The following is a 15,667-nucleotide window of genomic DNA, read 5'->3' on the forward strand; positions in this document are numbered from 1 at the left end:
CTGACCTGACCTGCCAGGCTCAACTCTACCCAAGGGAAAGTTACCCCAGCCCAAGCAGTGGAGCTCCATCCCAGTAGGAGTAACATTCTTCACTGGGTAAACAGAGCCAGAGGCTGCCCCTCCCTACAGCAGCCTAGACAATCAATTGAACTTCAGTAAACCTAAACCCTGAGAATGGCTTCAGGCTGGGCTCTGTGAGTGTCTCAGGAGCTAGCCTCTTAGGGAAAAGCTACTGTCTGCTGAAAGGCCTCAACTCTACCCAGAACCTAGCCTCATCACAGCATCTCCAAACTAGAGGGAACAGCCATCTCCCTCTATTGTGATACTCAAAACAGATCTCCCTCCCACTGAACTAGCCTAGGAGGAGGGTCACAAATACCTGGGTAAAGCAGAGCATTTTTCTGCCTATTCAAACAAACTGACTTAAGAAACCATCCAAGCCACAGGAAAACCAAACACCACCAGCAGACCAGAGACTTCAGCAAGAGACTGGTTACAGGAGATACAGGATCTTCCCACTCCCAACCCCCCCCCCAAAAAAAACGAAGAACTCTTTTTTGTACCTTTTTAAAATTTTTCATTTTTAAAAAATTGTTTTCTTTTAATCTGTTTTTTCCTCTCATAATTTTTATTTTAGGTGTATATGTGTATGTGTGCTTTTTTCTTTTTATCTCTTCTGATCTTTTGGTCCTTATTTTTTTTAATTTTATTTGTGAACATACTGTACAGAGGGGTTACAATTGCATGGGCAGGATAATGCGTACATTTCTTACCAAGCATTGCAGCCTCCTCCTTTGCCCCCCTCCCCCCATCCCAATCCTTCTCCTTCCCCCCTCCCCCCCACCCCCTTCCCCCCCCCTGCACCGACGTTGTAAAGCTCGTTTTGGACATGACAACTTGTACTTCTCATTGTTGCATCAGATCCACCTGTATCCTTAAATAACTGGTTTTTCCCCATCTCCTCCACAAGTTATACTGAATGTGCCTAAAATCTGTCAGACAACACATTGGATGTTAAAAGACAAAAAAGTATGCTGGGACATGATAAATTATACAATTCTGTAGACATGCATGCAATGAGCCCAAAGGAGGGTATTCTTAGGAGAGGATCACAAAGGCTCAATTCCATATGATTCATAATATTTTTCTAAATGAACTTCAGGAAATGGAAACAAGAGCTGTTTTGTTGCTGTTGTTAATGTAGTTGTTTTCTTTTTATCTGTTAGTTTATCTGTCTTTGGGAGGCTAAGGGTGGCACAGAAAATGTGGGACAAATGGTGAACAAATCCAGCAGTGTTACTCACAAGATTTTATGTTAAAAAATGAACTATTCAGCTTGTGATTGGGAACAGGGGGGAAAAACTGGAGAGAGCAAGGGAAAGGGTGACATTGTTAAAAAAGAAATGCACTCATTAACTAACTTATGTAACTATAATGCCTCTGAATATCACCTTTAATAACAATTAAGAAAGGAAAAAATACCCCTTCTCTCTTATCAAAATATATATGCATTTTGTTTCAGTCCTTAACCTTTTGGTAACTACTATTCTCCTCTTTATGTCTCTATGTTAGACTTTTTTAGAAATAGAAAATTAAAATGATAAATTAAAAAGTTAAATAAACCAGGTACAGGAAGACATATACTGCATGTCCTTACTTATATTTGGAATATAAACAATTGCTTCTTTCTTAGTGAATACTACTATGGCTTTTGCATTTAAAATTTCATCCCACTCCAGATCTGGGTGCTTACCCCTCCATTTTCTTTGATAAACACTATCATTTTATAACATAATATCATTTTCTTCTCAAAAATGTATTTTAGCTAGACACCAGTGACATAGCTGTATTCTTAGCTATTCAGGAGGTTGAGATCTAAGGATCATAGTTTGAAGCCAGCCTGAGCAGCAAAGTCCATAAGTGAAATCTCCAATTAACCATCAAATAGCCAGAAGTAGGAACATGGGCTCAAGTGGTAGAGGATCAGTTTTGAGTAGAAAAAGCTCAGGGACAGTGCCCAGGCCCTGACTTCAAGCTCCAGTACTGGCATAATAACACAAATTACATATATATATATATATAATTGTTTATATTATATATATAATATACTTATACATATAGTCGACATTCTTCAGTTCAAATATAAGTTCTGTATAAAGAATTTTAAATTGCTGTTTTATTGTAACAGTCAACAAATACTTATTGAATGGTTAAATGTCACCAAACATGACATCAGTTATATTTATATACATGGAACAGACTCATTATATCCATTTTAATTGAAAAACAAGGTTTAATACAGGAAATCAGGCACTCACAAAATTATTGGTTAGAGAAATAAGCTCTAGTCTAACATTCCATCAAAAACCCTTTAAGCAATACTGTTAACCTGGCTCATCAGAGGATACTAGCAACTCTGCTACATTCAGGAAGGTGATGAGTGACCCTAGTGAGGGACTGTAGCTAGAATTCTAATGTTGACTTAAAAAGCCTAGCTGCCACCCAGAAATGAAGAATTTACCCTAATAGTACAACTATTTCTCAGTTTTTTGATAGTCATAATCCTACTTGGACACTGGAATATTGCTGCAGCAAGACCCAAGACTTTTGGTTTTGATGCTTAACAGTGGTTGAAATTAGTAACAAGATATTCCTCACTCATTTAGAATTTCTGAATTTTGGTCCACAGTCATGAAATTGTATCTGCTAGTATGTGTATTACAGGCAGGCATACTAGAAGGAAGATAGGCAAATGGATCCTGTGTGTGCCTTCATTTGTAGCTACTTCCTCAAGTATACATAACAAGTTGTACATACATTTAATCATCTATGATGAGCTTTTACTCATTCATAGTACTCTCTTGCAAAATGAGAGGCCTTACTATACAGAGCTAGTGCAGTAAAACAGTGCTTTCTCTCTACTAAATTGCTTTAACAAGTCAAGAATTCGTTAATGTGGAGATGTTATGTTTTAGAGATGACATTTCTTTTTGTTCTCTCTATTGCAGAATCACACTCGAGACAAATGGATAACAATTGTCACTTCCTTTACCTGGTTAGGAAATGATTGCATGGTAGCAGATGGATAGTAAGAGGGTTGGGCAGGAGGAACAATCTGCCTTGTGACAGAGATTTTACAATTAGTATTGCATATAAATGATGGCACTTGGAAAACTGATGGCATTTGGTAGTAACAAAAAGCAATCATATTCTTAGTCAGTTTTCATAGTATTTTAAGATTGTTCTGATGAGAATTAACCCATTATTGCTGGCATTTTGTGCTGTTGCTCCACTGACTCAATACTTGTTACATCATAGTTTGTTAATATTATTTAGGTTATAAACTCATAGAGTATGCTATTTTCATTTTACACCCTTAGACAAACTTTAGAAAGCCATTTTTAAAGCAAAAGGTAGAGGACTGATATTAAAAGCATAAGTGTAGGACAGTTTATTTCCAACTGTCGCTGTAGGTTAGATAAAGGTAGGGAGTTTATTTTTTCAAATGTTGACCTCTAGACTCCATCACTGTACATTTTGATTTAATTGTTAAGGGCAGTAACTTAAGCCTGGACATTTTTTATAAAGTTTTTCTAAGGATTCTAATGTGTAACATAGTATTGGAAATAACTGTTGAAGACTGCTTTCCCACTAGTAAGGCACCTCTGACATATCTTTCAAGATTAAATTTTGGATGCTTATATATTAGGGTAAGGGGAGCCTTCTGTTGATGTACATTTTGTGACCAAAGTTTTCTAGAGGAAGTACCCTTGATACATATATAGGATAGAGCCACAGGAGATATGGCTAATAGAGACAGCTTTGGTTTAGGTTTAAAATTGGATGGCTTTTATAAAGAAGATTTTATTGGAAGACAAGGATTAACTGGGACAGGGATATAGGAATTACGGAGGAATTTAGAAGTTCTTAAATTATGGGAATATTTTGAGATTAGGTATCACATGATCCAGACAATGGATCAACTGAACCTACAGTATTTTGATCTGAACCTATTTTGAGATCTTTCCAAGTTGAGTGACAAAGCCAGACTTGTATTAAAGGTGAATGACTCTTAGGTTCACATACATATTACTGCCTGGGGAGGAGGCAACAATGCTTGATAAGAAATGTACTCATTACCTTGCTCATGTGATTGTAACCCCTCTGTACAGTATTTTCACAATAAAAAAGAATTACTTCTCATACAAAAAATTCTTAATAATCAAGGTTTCAAACCTCATAGATTCAATTTTAATAAATCTGAAATGGCACTCGAGGAATAGATATTTTGTTTCCAGTTTTAAAAAATCCTCTAGGAAGTCACAATGCAAATAAACAGTAGAGAACAACTAAACTGGATTCCCCTCCCCCAATTTTTTTTTAATTTTTTGTCAGTCATGGGGCATGAGCTCTTGGCCTGGGCATTGTACCTCAGCTCTTCAGCTCAAGACTACTGCTCTACCACTTAAGTCACATGATCACTTCTGGTTTTCTGGTAGTTAATTGGAGATAAGCATCACAGACTTTTCTGCCCAGGGTGGCTCTGAACTGCAGTCCTCAGATCTCATCCTTCTGAATAGCTAGGATTACAGGCACGAGCTATTGGTGCCTGGCCTCCCAATGATTTCTTTAAACATGTTTCATCTGTCCTCCATTTCTGCAATAAATTCTATGAACATTAGACTTCTTTGACAATCTTACTCTGACCCTATCTTACCATTTCCCTCTTTTGTTAATTCAATTCTTATACAAGAATTAAATTGAATAAATAGATCAAACAGTTATTACCCTAACCTAAACCACTATCTTCCCTTGGTTGGGTAGCTGCTCCTGCTGTTTCTCCTCTTAGTGTCTTTCTCAAGGTAGCCATTGGTGGCATTGAAAATATATATCATCATGTTAACTCTGCTTCAAAATTGCACATTGGATTCTTATGCCACTCATAGTAAGTGCCAACTTCCTGTGATCTTATATGATCATACTCTCAGGCATTTAATTATTGTCCCCCTCAGTAGCATAGTTCAGAATCACACTCACCTCTTTGCTATTCTTTGAAAATATTAGACACAGTCCCACTTGAGAGTCTTTTCTATCCTCTCTTCTAGGGATGCCTTTCCCTTAAATATCCATGTGGACACTTCCATCTCCTCCTATAGATTTTAAATGATATCATAGAAATGCATCCTACCTTTAACATCCTATTAAAATTGTAATTTACATGGGCCAAAGGCCTTAATAGACTCCTCATGAAAGGAGATATGAAGATGTCAAAATAAGTGAAAAGACTCACAACAATGAAGTATTACTATATACCAGTTAAAGTGACTGAAATCCAGGACTTCTGGTCATACAGTCACTTTGGACGGTGATGTAGTATTTTCTCATACTTTAACAATTATTTTCCTTGGCATTCACCCAAAAGTGTCAAGAACATAGTTGCACACTAACCTGCACATCGATGTTTACTGCTTTATCTATAATTTTCTAAACATGGAAGCGATCAAGAGACCCTCTAGCAGGTAGAGTGGATAAAGAAACTGTTGCACATCTAGAAAAAATATCTAATTTATTATTATTATTAAAGTTAATATTTAATTAGATTTAAAACAAATGAGCTATCAAGTCATGAAAAGACATGGAGGCCTTACTGCATATTGCTAAGTCAAAGAAGTCATCTGAGAAGACTTCATAGTGTTTGAATAAGTTTGTATGGTATCGGAAAAGAACAAAACTGTAGAGACAGAACAAAAGGTTGTTGTCTGATGTTGGGTAGAAAATGAATAGGTACAGCACAGAGGGTTTTTATGACAGTAAAAGGACTCTATAATACAACGGAGAGTAAATATCATCAAACCTTTGTGAATACTCATCGAATCTTCAACAGTAAGACAGAACCCTAGTGTATATTGTGGACTATGTGTGATAATGATGTGTCACTGCAGGTTCAATTGTAACAAATGTACCATTGTATGGGAGCACATTGATAATAAAGGAGGCCAGGAATGTGTAGAACAGGAACCTAAGACTAATCTAAAAATTAACTCAAAATTGCAATTCTCCATGCCAACCCCATGCACTTATCCCTAAGTCACTGTTTTATTCCTCTTCATAGCACTTATTAGCATCTGAAATACGTATACGTATCTAGTTATATATAGTTTATATGCCACTCTGTACTGGGATATTAAACCCCACAACAGCATACAAGTTTGTATATTTTGTTAATTTACTGATCTCCAGAAAATGCAAGAGTATCTACCAAAGAATAGATGGCTCATCAATGGATTTTTAAAATTTGAATGAAAATGAAAGATATTGGACTTGATATGTAATTTTTCTCATTAAGAACTAACACTGACAGATATTAAGATAAGTATGTTAAATATGTTATATTCTTGCATTTTCATAACAATTCTTTTTCCTAACAGTTCTGTCATAACAATTCTTACAACGGTATCTAATGAAGTAAGTCTGATAGTTATACCCATTTGACTGATGAGGAACAGAGGCCCAGAAAAGCTCCATTGTTAGGTCAGGCTATAGAGGTCTATTGATGCTTATCTAAATTAGTCTAGGATCATAAATCTGTTGACACATTATTAGAAATGAGTTAACCAAATTAGTTTTGACTTTAATGATTTTTGTGTGTGCCAGTTGTGGACCTTGGGCTCAAAGCCTGGGCACTGTCGCTGAGCATTTTTGCTCAATGCTAACATTCTACCACTTGAGTCACAGCTCCACTTATCATGCTTTTGGTAATTGTATAATTGAAGATAAGAATCTTTTTCTTTCCCAGCTGACTTTGAACCTTGATCCTCAGATCTCACCTTCCTGAGTAGCTAGGATTAGAGGTGTGAGCTCCTGTTGTCTGGCCAACTTTAATGTTTTTTAAAAAGAGTAGGTGTGTTGGAGGGAATTTAAAACATAAAGAAGAAATATAAACTCATTGAACTTTAGGGAAATACTTGGAGACAGCAGGCTCTGGAAGAACCTTTCACCCTCTGGGGAAGGTTTAGAATTAAGAGTGTCACCAAAGGAATCATTTCCTTCATAGCTGGTCTTAAGAAGTTGCTTTGGCATTTAAGGCTTTGATGTATATAACAGAAGTAAAGTAGGCATAACACAAGCCCTTTAATGACATGAAAATGTCTTGAAGTATGTTAATTATCTTAATTTACTAATCACAATGTATGAATATATCAAAATACAGTACTGTACCTTATGTAAATATATATATATATATTCAATCAGTATTAATAATTTTTAAAAGGCTAGAAATACTTTTTCCTTTGACTGTCCTGGGTCCTGTGTGCTATAGCTTGAGTTCTTTTCCTCATTGCATATTAGCTCCAAGCCAGAGAAAAAGAAAAGGTGTTTTTGTTGTTGTTGTGTTTTGGTTTTTTTTTTTTTTTGGTCAACGGCTGTACAAGTCTATATTTCCTTGGGCATCATCAGAGCAGGGACAGGATTTTCAGTGGACATAAGCATGGAAAGCATGCCTCCTCCATATAAAAAAGCTAAATCTATCTTGAAATATGTAAAAGGAACTTTTTTAAGTTCTCTATTTTTTTCACAAATACTAAAATTCTTTTTTTCCCTTTTATTTGCCAGATATCAGCATCTTAGTGCATGTGTTCCTGTTGGTAAGAGAGCAGATGAGGCCATAACTGAGTTGTGATATTAAGAGGTGCTTTGGCTGGGCACTGGTGGCTCACACCTGTAATCCTAGCTACTCAGGAGGCTGAGATCTGGGGATCGCGGTTCAAAGACAGTCCGTGAGACCCTTATCTCCAATTAACCACCAGAAAACCGGAAGTGGTGCTGTGGCTGAAGTGGTAGACCAGTAGCCTTGAGTTGAAGAGCTTAGGGACAGCACCCAGGCCCAGTGTTCAAGCACCACAAACAACCAAAAATAAAAAGAGGTGCTTTGTATATTCTAGCACTGTGGGGAATGTGACTGTTTCTTCTCACCCCAAACAATTTTCTTACTTGCCACAGAACTGGCATTCCTGGGCTCTTCTTCAGGAATAAAGCAAGGGTCTCTGTTAATATTAAAATGTGGTACTGCTATGCTCAGCATTTTCATCAGAATTTACAAATAAAGATCCAAGAGAAGAAACCACATTCAAGCCTAAAGAGCTACAGGAGAAGCAGAAAGGTTGGACTGTGGGGTCCTGGTGTTAGAGAGGAGGCCCAGGTAACATTATTAATGGAAATCCTTGGACAGTCCTGGGGAAACCTAGATTCCTGAGGTCTAGTATTTCCCCTTCAAGAAATAATAGAATCCAATAGACTATTTTGGCAAGAATTTTTTTTTAAATTTTATTCTATTGTAAAGGTGATATACAGAGGGTTATACTTACATAAGTAACGTAATGAGTACCTTTTTTTTGTAGAATAGTGTTACGCTCACCTCCTTGTTTTCTCTCAGTCTCCCCCCACAACCCCCCCCAGTAGGTATTGATGTCATGAAATGTTCCTGTGACATACTAACACTACAGAGGGAGGTTGAATAAAGCCTTTGCTTTATCTCTTGTTTTCCGCACCAGCCTAGGAGAATATCACAGACAAGACTGTGGCCTTTGAGGGTTTAGATCCACAGCTTCAATCAGGCCATTAACTCCTAAGCATCACCATGCCCAGTTTTCATATCTCACCAGGTATAAATTCAGAGTTCTATGCTCACCAATGCTCTTAGGAGGACAACACTAGAGCTAATAGGAAGAGGCAGTTCCTCAGTGTGATGTTATCAAATAATGAGTTAAATAAGAAAAGGCCAGGAGATGATTAAAACCAACAAATCAAATTGTAAGATATTTGAATATCTAAATTCTTTTTTAGACAATGACATTTGTGAGAACTCATTCCTCATTCTGCCGTTGTATATATGCTCAGTTTCACTGGAAGTATGTTTTCATCTGATCTATATCCAACAACAGTGACATTTCTCTTTCCATTCAGTCCCAGGCCTATTCAGAGTAAAGGCTGCCAACTGTGTCATAGTAACAGTGGTTGTGAAATGGACTATTTTCCACTAGTGAGACCAGATATGGAAAATAAAGCTTGTTTTAAAAATTCAATTCACAGTAGATATTTATGAATAATTTATATGTCCTTACTTTATAACATGATACTTTAGGTACCATTGATTTATTATAAAAAGTTAAAGTCTGTTTAATAATGCTACATTATGTGTGTATTTAAAATTAAAATATAAATCAAAGGTATCATTAAATATAATTTCTTTTTTGGGATGGGGTTGGTCATGGGCCTGAACTCAGCCTGGGCGCTGTCCCTCAGCTTTTCAGCTCAAGGCTAGCGCTCTACCACTTGAGCCATAGCGCCACTGCCAGCTTTTTTTTTCTGCTTATGTGGTGCTGAGGAATTGAACCCAGGGCCTCATGCATGCAAGGTAAGTGCTCTACCACTGAGCCACCTTCCCAGCCCTAAATATAATTTCATATTACTGTATATTTCAAGGTCCCTTGGTTATTTTATTCTAATGCTCCTAATCTTGTAATTCATGTACAAAAGAGATGACTCTAAGAAGTGACATGATAAATAATTAAAGCATAACATTTTATGCCATAATCCTGACAAGATGAATGAAAGACAATGTAAAGTGGCCAAGGTTTTAAATTGTTGAAAAGGTATTAACATTCTTTTTTTTTTTGTCAGTCCATAGAGCTTGAACTTCGGCATTGGGCTAGCACAATCCCTCAGCTCCTCAGCTCAAGGCGAGCCCTCTACCACTTGAGCCACAGCACCACTTCCAGTTTTCTGGTGGTTTATTGGAGATAAGACTCTCCTGGACTTTCTTGTCAGGGCTGGCTTTGAACTGTGATCCTCAGATCTCAGCCTCCTGAGTAGCTAGGATTACAGGTGTGAGCCACTGGTGCCCCGCAGTATTATCATTCTTACATGGAGTTTTGCCATATGAGAAAGTTATGCTTATTGATGCCTGCTAATTGAACAATGTAGAAAGATTCAAAGTTGATAATACCTTTGTTGATTTGGAATGGGGTGAATTCATAGGATTGCTGTTAAGTCTGGAGTTTGTGACCATGCCAAAAAGAGGGAAGCAAATTGTAGTGGGTGGTATGTAAGGAGATGAACTCAAAAGATATGAGAATAGTTGTCCACAGTGAGTCATGATAGAAAAGCTATACTGGGAGGAGGAGAAAGAAAAATGCCAACATTCTAATCTATACTTTCTTCTATGAAAAAGTACATTTTATGTTAACCCATCATTTTCACTAAATGTGTCTCATTATTATTTTTAGCCTATTAATAATACTATAATAGTAACTAGTTGGTATTTATCTCCAAGGCATTTTGTGATTTGCAAGCATTTAAAAAATCATACTCTATCCTTGTCAGGTGACAATATTCAATACTCTCTCCTCCCAAGGCAATTTATGAAGGGAAAAACATAGATGCCAAACAAGGAACAGATGAATAACAGAACTAGGATTTTAAAAACAACAACAGAAAATGATCTCAGAGTTTCTGATTCCTACACTAGTATGTTGAGCACGAATTTTTGCTGCTTAGCTTCAATGTGCATAATCTAAAATAACCAACAGGCAATGCAAGTCCCACAAAGTGGAATTTATTTTTGAAAGTTAATTAGTGATGCTTTCGACAAGTGTGAGTTTTCTTCCATACCTTCACAGGAAGTAAATAATGGGTATTCAGATGCCTGAGATATTGTCTTATATTCTAAGAAATGAAAAGTCATATTGGGGGAGGGCATAGAACTAGCTGTCAGGCGAAGTTCTTTAGGAAACTTTAAATGGCTCATGACATTTGTTAAGTTACCCAAAGTGGACACGGTGAGTAGGGACTTTTAGATTTTTTTAAAGGTCTTTAAGTTTTGAACAGATTATAAGGCCATCTGTCTATGACATGAAGTAATGAAGCTACCTCTGGTGTTTGTTCTTGTTCTATAATAATACTTTCTGGTAAAACAGGATTCTTACTGTGTGAAAATATCAGATATTATGCCTGGCTAAAGAAAATATAATAAAACATTAGCATGCATATGACTATTTTCAAATTCTAAAAAAGACAAGCTGCATCATATACTTGACAATAAATTGATATTGATAATATTTATTTTTCTGATTATCTAGAAGATGTCACACAACCAAAATGAAGGTGTCAGGGTATCGTTATAAAAGAACAATCTTCCTTGTGCCACAAATGAGCTAATGTGACAGCTGACAGTTTCAATTGCTAGAACTCTGTATAACACTGTTGATCTAGAAACAGAGCAATAATTAATTGCCTTATGGAGCTCACTTTCTTTCAGATTGGCACCACTTCTCAGTGTTTTAAAATTACTCATGTCAAAACTAGAAGCCTTAACCTACAGCAGTGCTATTTGAATTCCCAATCCAATTTAAAGCATCATTATAGAGACAGTATTGGCTCCAGATGTAGCAAAACCATTTTCCTAAGTGTTAGGTGCTTTTTAAGCTCTGGACTGCTGCTTTTTGTTCTATGATTGGAATTTTTATTATGATGCAGAGAAATTTCTTGATTTAGTGATGAAACTCTAAACTCTAATCAATTGATTTAGAAGGACATTTATAACTGATACCATTGGTGGCAAATATGCTGATGCATAGTGATATCTGACTTTCCTTTGACAAGCAGTTACTTGATGATTATAAAAATAAATAAATATTGACTTCCTTTCTTTGTGTGAAACAGGTTTTTCAGTCTCAGGCTAATCTTTCTTTCACTCTCTAGAAATCCAAGCTGCTGGTGGATTTGTTTGCCTCACTAAGGAATAAAAATCCAGTATAAAGAGATTTTTTAAGCTAAGTTTTAAGAAGAAAATTTCTGACAATGTAGTAAAGCATGGGAACTTGTTTGGTAAATAAAGTCATGGAAAACTCAGGTGGGGTTGCCTACTCAACACAAAGTCAATCAAGGATTGAGATTTGAGAGGGAAAAGCTTGCACTTGGTCATCTCTGGGTGTACTTCATCCTGTTGCTTGATCACTTCCAATGTAAGTAGGAAATGTGAAGGACTAGGGTACAGGAGCAGGTGACATATACTACATCCTTAGGACTATGAATTGTACATGCTAATCTCTTTTGTGTGAGTGCTGGTACTGGAGCTTGATCATTGGGCCTCATGCTGTGCTTGGCTTCTTGCTCAAGGCTGGTATTCTATCACTTGAGCCATATCTGCACTTGAAGGCTAATATCTTTGGAGATCTTTCTTCCCTCACTGACTTAAATATGAGATCGTTAGTCTTATATTTGAGGCTCTTCACAACTTTCCCTCAGTCCCTTTCTCCATGCTTCTTATTATTTCACACCTTTTTGGAGATTATAGGCCAACACCATATTGGATGATTCTGTTTCCTGCCATACACATTTGCTCATGCTTAGACCATCTGATCGTCTCATTATTTCTTTAACCTTCAGTTTAACTCTTTCATTCCCTGTTGTACTTAGTTTTTCTTTGTTGGCCATGTCCTTGCCTCAATCCCCTTGTACTTTCTGTTAGTTTTTTTATGCCTGCAATACTCCATCCCAGTTATAGAATGGGCTTCCCTAATCCTCTTTAAGACAGCTTTCATGTCACAAATTTCCTTGTGAGGCTTCCCTTGGCCACCCTATGTCAAATTGCATTCTTCCTGACCTTCTGCATGAATCTATCCTGCTTTTGTCATATCTCCACTTTTTGCTCCATACACATATATACACATTTGTATATGTGTGTATGTAACATATACAGTTTTATATATAAATATAGAGGTATATGCATATGTATATAAAAATACATGTACTATACCTATGTATACATAAGCATGTATATGTGTATACATACTTGTATCTTTCTTTTTTAACTTGTATCTTTCTTATTCTTCATCATTTGGAGAATTTAAACTCCACTAGGACAGAAATTGCTGGATTCTTCAGTGCTGTACATACAACATCAATAAAGAACATTTAGCACAAAATATGCTCAATAAATATGACCTTAAAAGTGGCTAAATTGGTATTACACACTCAGTCAGAAACTCTCCACCTTTAAATCCACCTATATTGATGCCACTTCTTTCATGAAGCCCTCTTTAATTCCTATAAACATGAATTTTTTTTCTTTCCTGTGACTGTCCACAACAATTTCTCCTGTTTGAAGTGAACTTACAGAATTCTTACCTATGCTGTGGTTATCTTTGAGTCTTCTTTCTTCTGGCAAATACTTGCTAATAAGCAACTTGAAGAACTCCACAGACTCATTTACCAGTGAAACAGGTATAACTAATAAAAATGAAACTCAGAATAATTAGAATCTATGGTACTTGATCTGTGCTCTGCCCCCTCCCTTCCTTCTCCTCACTCTTTTGGCCCTCCTGAAAGCTCTCACTTCCTGATGGGTATGACCACGAGGAAGGCTCCCCTCTCCTCATCTCCCTGTCAGAGGTATGGCAGAGGATTAAGTAAGTTGATTCCTTTTCCTATCTGATTCCACTTATAGATGAAGATGCTAAATTTCCCAGTGAATATAACTGAGAGATTGAGGTCTCTCATTCTTTAACTATCCTTTATGTCACTGGAGGAGACTTTACAGAAGGCATAGCAGAATAAAAATCCTAAGATTAAGACTGTTCTCACCGTAGCTCACTTGTAGGGCAGAAGTTCCATTCTAGGAAAGACTTACTTTATAAGAAATACAAATTGAGGATTTTTAGCATGAGAATAAGTGACAACACAACCCAATGTGAATACACATGAAAATCCAAAGATAACTATGTAATTATTAAAGGTTATCTACGTTTATTTTCTTTGTTCTCTTTCCTGATTTAAAAAGCAGTTGTATAAAATTATGTAAGGTGTTTTGTTGTTTTATTACATATAGAAATATAATAATATAACTGACCACACAACACAAATGAGGTGGGAAGGTACAATGTTATGTTAACATTAAAGGAAGAATACCAGCTAATAAATAAAGCCTACAGAAGCAAAGAAAAAGAAACAGAAATAGTCAATGAGGTTAGGAATGCAAACTATAAAAACACACATTTCTTTCACCTTTCCATTTCCTCTGTGTGTGTGTGTGTGTGTGTGTGTGTGTGTGTGTGTGTGTGTGTGTATGTCAGTACTAGGGCTTGAACTCAGAGCCTCACACTCTTGCTTGGCTTTTTTGCTCAAGACTTGTGCTCTACCACTTGAGCCATGAATCAACTTCTGACATTCTGTTGGTTTCAAACCAGCACTCGGATATAGTTCTTTTTTATTGTAAAAATAATATACAGAGGGATTACAGTTACATGAGTATGGTAATGAGTACATTTCCTACCGAGCATTGTTACCTGTTCCTTTGTTTTCCCCCTACCATCCCTTCCCTCTCCACCTCCCCCCCAAGCCTAAATTTTATCTAATATTGACTATAACAATATTTTAGGTTCATGTAAATTCATGATACTAGTATAGAAGGAAGATAGCATAGTATAGTAAAAATAGTACAGTAAAGAAGAGAGAAAAGAGATATATAGACTAACATTTTATATGTCACTAGAATTAAGTGAAAATAAATCCTAATAGTATTGTGTTAAAATACATTTGATAAGTCCTAACCAGTATGATAGTAGATAGAAAATACAATGAAAAACAGGTTAATATATTGCACATAGAATATTCACTTAATGCAACAGGAAGTGAGAAAGGGGAGTGGTGTAACAAAAGACCTAAAGACAGAAAATAAAGCAAACTGGTACAAGTTAATTCAGCTTTCTGCATACAGACACACATGCATACATACACTCACATTTTTGCCCCTTTCATTTTCAACTTTTGGAAAATAGGAATAGGATGAATGTAGAAAAAAATGGAATCCTAAACTGAAAAATTGAGTTTTTCTTTGCCAAGTTGCACTGCTGAGGTATATATTTTAGCTGATCTACCCCAGTGGGGAGACATTTGTTGTAGTGCAAAACTAATCTTGGAAATAAGACAGAGAACTGTGACAGTAAATTATTTAACAGTTCTAAACTTGAATTTCTTTAGCCATCCAAAAGAGATGATATAATTTAGCCCATGATATTATTGTGAAGATTAAAATCTCTGGTTCTCAAACTTGGTTAATTATTGGAGTCTACACTTGTTTTAACAAAATTTACATTTGTCTCCAAGCTGACATAGTTAACTCCCTGATTCCTCTTACAAAAACAACTACTGTTGCCACCTTCTTGTGTATTCACTTGGCAGCAGAGGAGTTGATTTGAAAATGAGCAAGTTGTCTTTTAAATTAACTTTTGCAGAGCTAATGCATACATAATTTGATAACAGAAAAAACGGACAGAAAGTATAAAAAGTGTTCAATGAGATATCCTGACCCTCCTATTTTTGCCCAGTACCTCTCTCTCCCCAGAGGTAGCATCACAATTTATTTCAAGTGTATTTTTCTTTTTTTTCTTTTTTTTGGGGGGTGGGTCCGGTTGTGGGGACTGAACTCTGGGCCTGGGCGCTGTCCCTCAGCTCTTCAGCTCAAGGCTAGCGCTCTACCTCTTGAGCCACAGTGCCACTTCTGGCTTTTTCTTTTTGCTTATGTGGTGCTAAGGAATCGAACCCAGGGCCTCAGGCATGCAAGGCAAGCGCTCTACCACTGAGCCACCTTCCCAGCCCTCAAGTGTATTTT

The sequence above is a fragment of the Dipodomys ordii genome, unplaced genomic scaffold, assembly GCF_000151885.1.
Source record: "Dipodomys ordii isolate 6190 unplaced genomic scaffold, Dord_2.0 Scaffold88, whole genome shotgun sequence".
Taxonomy (NCBI): Eukaryota; Metazoa; Chordata; class Mammalia; order Rodentia; family Heteromyidae; genus Dipodomys; species Dipodomys ordii.